At 51.3% G+C, this 5,854-nt stretch overlaps 1 long non-coding RNA gene across 1 annotated transcript; it reads right to left on the bottom strand.

Annotated features, from left to right (window-relative positions):
* Nucleotides 1–637: 637 nt before the first annotated feature.
* On the bottom strand, nt 638–5,584 carry LOC112611073. The gene is made up of 3 exons (XR_003116540.1): nt 5,538–5,584; nt 3,352–3,496; nt 638–1,341 (listed from the first exon to the last, which is right to left on the bottom strand). It is a non-coding gene; the product is annotated as an uncharacterized LOC112611073 (long non-coding RNA).
* Between the last annotated feature and the right edge of the window lie 270 nt (nt 5,585–5,854).

Below are 5,854 nucleotides of genomic sequence, written 5' to 3' on the forward strand. Positions count from 1 at the left end.
GTTCACGCCATTCTCCTGCCTCAGCCTTCCGAGTAGCTGGGACTACAGGCGCCCGCCACCGCGCCCGGCTAGTTTTTTGTATTTTTTAGTAGAGACGGGGTTTCACCATGTTAGCCAGGATGGTCTCGATCTCCTGACCTCGTGATCCGCCCGTCTCGGCCTCCCAAAGTGCTGGGATTACAGGCTTGAGCCACCGCGCCCGGCGGATTTTTTTTTTTTTTTTTTGAGATGGAGTCTTGCTCCGTCGCCCAGGCTGGAGTGCAGTGGCGCAATCTCGGCTCACTGCAAGCTCTGCCTCCCAGGTTTCACGCCATTCTCCTGCCTCAGCCTCCTGAGTAGCTGGAACTACAGGCGTCTGCCACCACGCCCGGCTAATTTTTTGTATTTTTTTAGTAGAGACGGGGTTTCACTGTGTTAGCCAGGATGGTCTCGATCTCCTGACCTTGTGATCCACCTGCCTTGGCCTGCCAATACTGGGTGAATTTTCACACTTCTTTCTGACCATTCACTTTTCTGTCTCTGTAACAGCCATCAGGGCCTTGGAGAAAGTTTTATAACTTAGTTCATTGATTTGGAAAATTATGCCAATAACCAGCCTTCCTAGCAAACTGTCCCTGAAGAAGACCACGACAGTTCATTTAGTTTTCACAAACAGTATTAGGAGGTGACTTGGAATTTTCTGGGGAAATCATTGAATATACTTCTGAGCACAAACCCAGTGGTACAGAGAGTCCTTGGTCACCAGGGCTGTCATCATTTCTGGAGGAGCTGTGTCACACCTGGGCCCACTGAGACCCAGAAAGTGAGGCCGTCTGATTGGCCTATGGGGAGAATCCCACAAAACCGTCATCACACACCCACATTGGCCCCAGAGGTCTACTTTGTTATTTAAAGCTTACATAATAGAAATAAGGGACCCCCTGAAAACCTTTTCCTCTCTGATTTGGGAAGCTGAACTGTTTTTCGTGACACCAAAGCAAACAGCTTAGCAGTCAGGGTGGGGCTCCACTTTCTTCCCTCCTAGCCTGGTAGGAAAGTGCATCCATGCGATTGGTGAATCAGGATGGACCTTCTTCCTGCATATCATTTCTCCACTCCTTTTTTCTAATGGTGGGTGCCTCAGATCCATCCTGTGGGGGAAAGGACTTCGCGGAGCTCTGTGGGGGCTGCAGCTGAGGAGAGTGCTGGAGTCTTCAGTCGGATCTGTCTTTCTTGCTGACTCAGGAAACAGTAAAAGGTAACAGTAAGGTGGCCCTGGAACAAATGGAGTCCCGCAGTGGCCCAAGCCATGTGGAATAAACCAAATCAGTGCTGGCAGAAACTGAACCCAGATTATGAGTGCTGGCAAAAATGTAAACAAAATTATTAAAAGGAAATTGAACAAACTGCAGTTTTCATCTCCTGTTAAGTGCTGAAGTGTGCCAAGTCCAACTTGTAAACAAACAGATGAGCTTGGCTTTAATTAATGATAAAAAGCTAGTTCGACAGAGCTTGGAGAGGCCTATAAATATTATTTTGAAGAGTATCCAAGACACTTATAGCAGCTGTGTGAGCCTTTAGAATTGACATAACTATTTCAATATATGCAGAGCTATTTTTAACTTTTCAGCACAGGCCAGTTAGAGCGGGAGCCCAAGGGCAGTGGAGCCGGGACGCCTGTCAGCTCCATCAGCCAGAATGCGACCTTGAAGGTCAAAGGCATTGGCGCAGCAGTGTCCTGGGGCAGTTGGAAAAGTACCACAAACCAGGGAGCTCAAAACCACAGAAATGTATCTTCTCTCAGCTCTGGAGGCCTGAAGTCCAAAATCAAGGTGCCAGCAGGGCTGTGCTCCCCCAACAGCTGGGAGGGTCCTTCCTGCCTCCCCAGCCTCCAAAGCTCCAGGTACTCCCGGGTTTGTGGATTCACAGCTTCCATCTCTGTCTCCACCACCACATGGGCTCCTGTGTCACCCCTCTTCTTATAAGGACACAGTCATGACTTCATCCTAACTACACTGGTCCTTGTTGTCTTCAGTCTCACTTTTCTGGGTTTTAGTCACTCATAGTCAACCACGCTTCACAAATATTACATGGCTACACCTGTGCTTTGGGGGCATTATTAAGTAAAAGAAAGGTGACCTGAACACAAGCACTGTGACACCACAGCCCATTTGGTCACTGGGATGGCTGCCAAGTGGCCAATGGCAACCCAGGCTTGGATGGGATGGCTTGGAACAGCATACAACTGAACACCAAAGAATTGTCTATTTCTGGAATTTTCCATCTACATCACAATGCCTGCATCTCTCCCCTCCCTTTATCTCACCATGTGGCATTTTACAGCACTTTACATCATCACAAGAAGGGAAAGTACAGTATAATAAGATATGTTGAGAGTGACAGACCACATTCACATAACTTGTATTACAGTATATTGTTATAATTGTTCTATTTTATCATTGTTATTAATCTCTTATTGTGCCTCATTTATAAATTAAACTTTATCATAAGTTTGTACACATGGGAAAAAAACACAGTGTATGTAAGGTTAGGTACTATCTGAGGTTTCAGACATCCACCAGGGTCTTGAAACATTTTCCCCAGGATAAGGGGGCACTATGGTAATTAGATCTGCAATGACCTTATTTCCAAATGATGTCATATTCTGAGGTGTGGGGGACTTAGACTTTAACATGTATTTTTGGGGAACACAACCAACCCATACCTTCAGTGACAGGGCAGCAGGGCTGGGAGAGACCTCGAGGGAAGCATCTCCACCCTGCTTGCTCCGAAGTTGCCACCTCAGCTGTACATCTCCCCAGGGTGGCGAGGCTGGAAGTGCATTCATCTCCTGGATGCTGTGTGGTCCGGGGGCAGCTCCAGGCAGGAGCAGACAGCTGCCTTTGCAGGAAGTGGCCTCACCAGAGTAGAGGTGATGGGACGGGGGCTGAGCCTCAATACGCGGGCCCTGGTGCGCATCCCTCTACCTCCTCAGAGGAGCCCACAGCCCAGCCTCCGGCACACGGCCCAGAATGTGCCCTGGAAGAGCAACAAAACCTGGGGCTCTGGCCGGAATGACCAGGTCTACAGTGTGCATGAAAAACAGATGACCGTGTTCTGTGGCAGCCGCTGCATGTGAGGGCCTCTTTTTCACAGCAGCTTAGACTTGGCCCTGAGCAGCACAGGGCAGGATTGAGATGTGAGTCCGGTGTCTTGGACCTCAGACTCCTATGATGCTGCGAGGCCGCTGGTGGCTGGACCGTGGGGACCCGCAGCCTCTCACACATTCACTCAGCAGCCCCATGTTATGCCTCCCTTGCTGGCCGCATCTGAGGCAAGCAACCAGGGTCCCCATGGCCCTGGTACCCTTACCCTATGGTGCCAGTTCAGCCATGTGGGTGTCTCCAGGATGCCACCGCCAGGGAGTTCACATGAGGTCAGCCTGCCAGTTGGGGCTGCGAAAGTCAGGCTCACATCCTGGCCAAAGCCTCAGAGTTGATGCTTCCTGTGTCTGTGTCTGAGAGATGAAAAAACACAATAGGACAATGCTAATAAAAGGACCTTTAACATCTGGGGAGAAGAAGCGGCCGGGTGTTTTTTGAGGTAGAGGAAAATTACCCGAAAGGTTTTGCCACTTGTTTGACATTTTTGGGCTTGGTTCCCATGACCCAAGAGGAACTGGCCTCCAGGTAGGGACATGCCTGTTCTAAGAGTGACTGTGTGAGAGCCCAGCCATGCCTGAAAATGGCAACAAGGTCGCCCCACACTCCTTCCACCTTTCCAAAGTGAAACCAGGTTCTTGGGCCAAGCAAGAAAACTGGAATGCTGGCAAGGGAGGTGTTTTCGACCCGCCTGCTTATCTAAGTTTCGCATGCAGCTCCATTCATCATAGCAAGTGGTTTCCCTGCTGAACAAGGCAGGCAGGTCTGACAAACACAGTGGCTGCCAGATTCAGCAACACCGCTGATGGGTGGGGTACCATGCCTGTCTTTCCTTGTGATGGGCGAGGGACGAGTGTTTGGGGTTTGAGTGGGTTAGATGCCCCCTGAAGGCTCAGGATGGGCATCCTGGGGAAGCTCAGGGTTCCTGGGACCTCTGTGTACACTGGGTCTTCCTCTCAAAGTCTTTGAAGTGCACTGTGTGCTTCATTTGTTTAGCCCTAAACTCTTAAAGCTGGCAGGCATGTCTAAGCATGCTGATGGCCTCCATTTAATAGGAGAAGAGAATGAAGGCGAAAATCATACAGATGGAAATGGAGAAGATTTTCAAACATGTGTGTCTCTCAGGCCTCTGAGACCAAAGAATCACCGCAGGAAATCCCACCGTCAGGACTCAGTGTTCCTTCAGGAAGAAGTCTGCACAGGACACTGGCTGAAGCCACCTGGGACCCTGTGAGAGCTGGGCTGGAGGGAGCCAAATTCAGTGAGGGTGACCTCAGGGCAGGCACAGGGCAGGCTGCCCTCTCTCGCTAGTGCTGTTTATAAAGAGTTCCAACACAACGCGGGGAGAGACCAGCACAATGGCCCCATGTTCCTGCCAAGGCGAGCACCCCACCCGCTTCCTCATTGGGCTATTTTAAACCAGTTCCAGACATCATATTATTTTATCCATAAACACTTCAGAAAGTATTCTCAAAGATAAGAACCAAACACCCTACCCAACCCCAGTTCCATATTTATGCCTAAAATAATCCATGGTGACTCCTTAATGCTGCCAGATATCAGTGCCCAGGACTCCCTGGCATCTCACAGAATTTTTAAGATTGTTTTTTTCCCAACCAGGAAAAATTTCTTGGCTCGCTCCGCTTCTTCCTCTTGTGACTTGTCTTTTGTCCCGCGGTGTCCCCAGGTCTGGATTCTGCTCTGGGCTGCCGGCATCCTCCCCACACCCCTGTCTCTCCTGCACAGGCGCGGGTCCTGGCGTCATTATCTGCGATTCGCGGCCAGTTTTGGCAGGAACACAACACCGGAGCTCGCTCTCTGCCCGCACAGACCTCAGACTCCTATGATGCTGCGAGGCCGCTAGTGGCTGGACCGTGGGGACCCGCAGCCTCTCACACATTCACTCAACAGCCCCATGTCGTGCCTCCCTTGCTGGCCGCATCTGAGGCAAGCAACCAGGGACCCCATGGCCCTGGTGCCCTCACCCTAAGGTGCCAGCTCAGCCATGTGCCTGGCCATCTCCTGGCACCCGTGATTCCATTGTGGGGCTTTGGAGGGAAGATGCTTCGATTTTGTGTCTCCTTTCTTCACCTGTGAGCTGTAATACTTTTCTGAAGAGGGATTTTTCCTCATCAACTGTTTGGTCATCCTGAGGTACAGTTGGTTTTTAGCATGTCCAAAGGTGACTTAGGTCATTGTTGCTATTTTTTGTATCGTTATAACTCCTGGATCTTACTGTATTTGAGGCGTTTCAACCCACTGCAGATGTTCTAATGGTCTCATCCTTGGCCGATTGTGGCCCGCGTGCGCTACCTCAGCGTCCCCACGTCCCTCAGCGCCCCCACGTCCCTTAGTGCCCCCCGCATGAGTCCCCTCAGCGTCCCCCGCCTGCCTTACCTCAGCACTCCCACGTCTCTCAGCGCCCCCCCGTGCGTCCCCTCAGCGTCACCTCAGCGCCCCCACGTCCCTCAGCATCCCCGCATGCGTCCCCTCAGCGCCCCCGTGTGCACCCCCTCAGAGCCCCCACATCCCTCAGCGCCCCCGCGTGCGTCCCCTCAGTGGCCGGGTATATGTCTCCTCAGCGGCCCCGCATGTAGGCTGTGTGGTGTTGCTTTTCCAGGTGGTTTGTGATGCTTGGTAAGTTTCCTGGTTGGGATTCTTATGGTTGAAGTGGAGTGAATGGAGTTACCAAAAAAAGGAACAGGGTCACTCTT

The sequence above is a fragment of the Theropithecus gelada genome, chromosome 17 (assembly GCF_003255815.1).
Source record: "Theropithecus gelada isolate Dixy chromosome 17, Tgel_1.0, whole genome shotgun sequence".
NCBI lineage: Eukaryota > Metazoa > Chordata > Mammalia > Primates > Cercopithecidae > Theropithecus > Theropithecus gelada.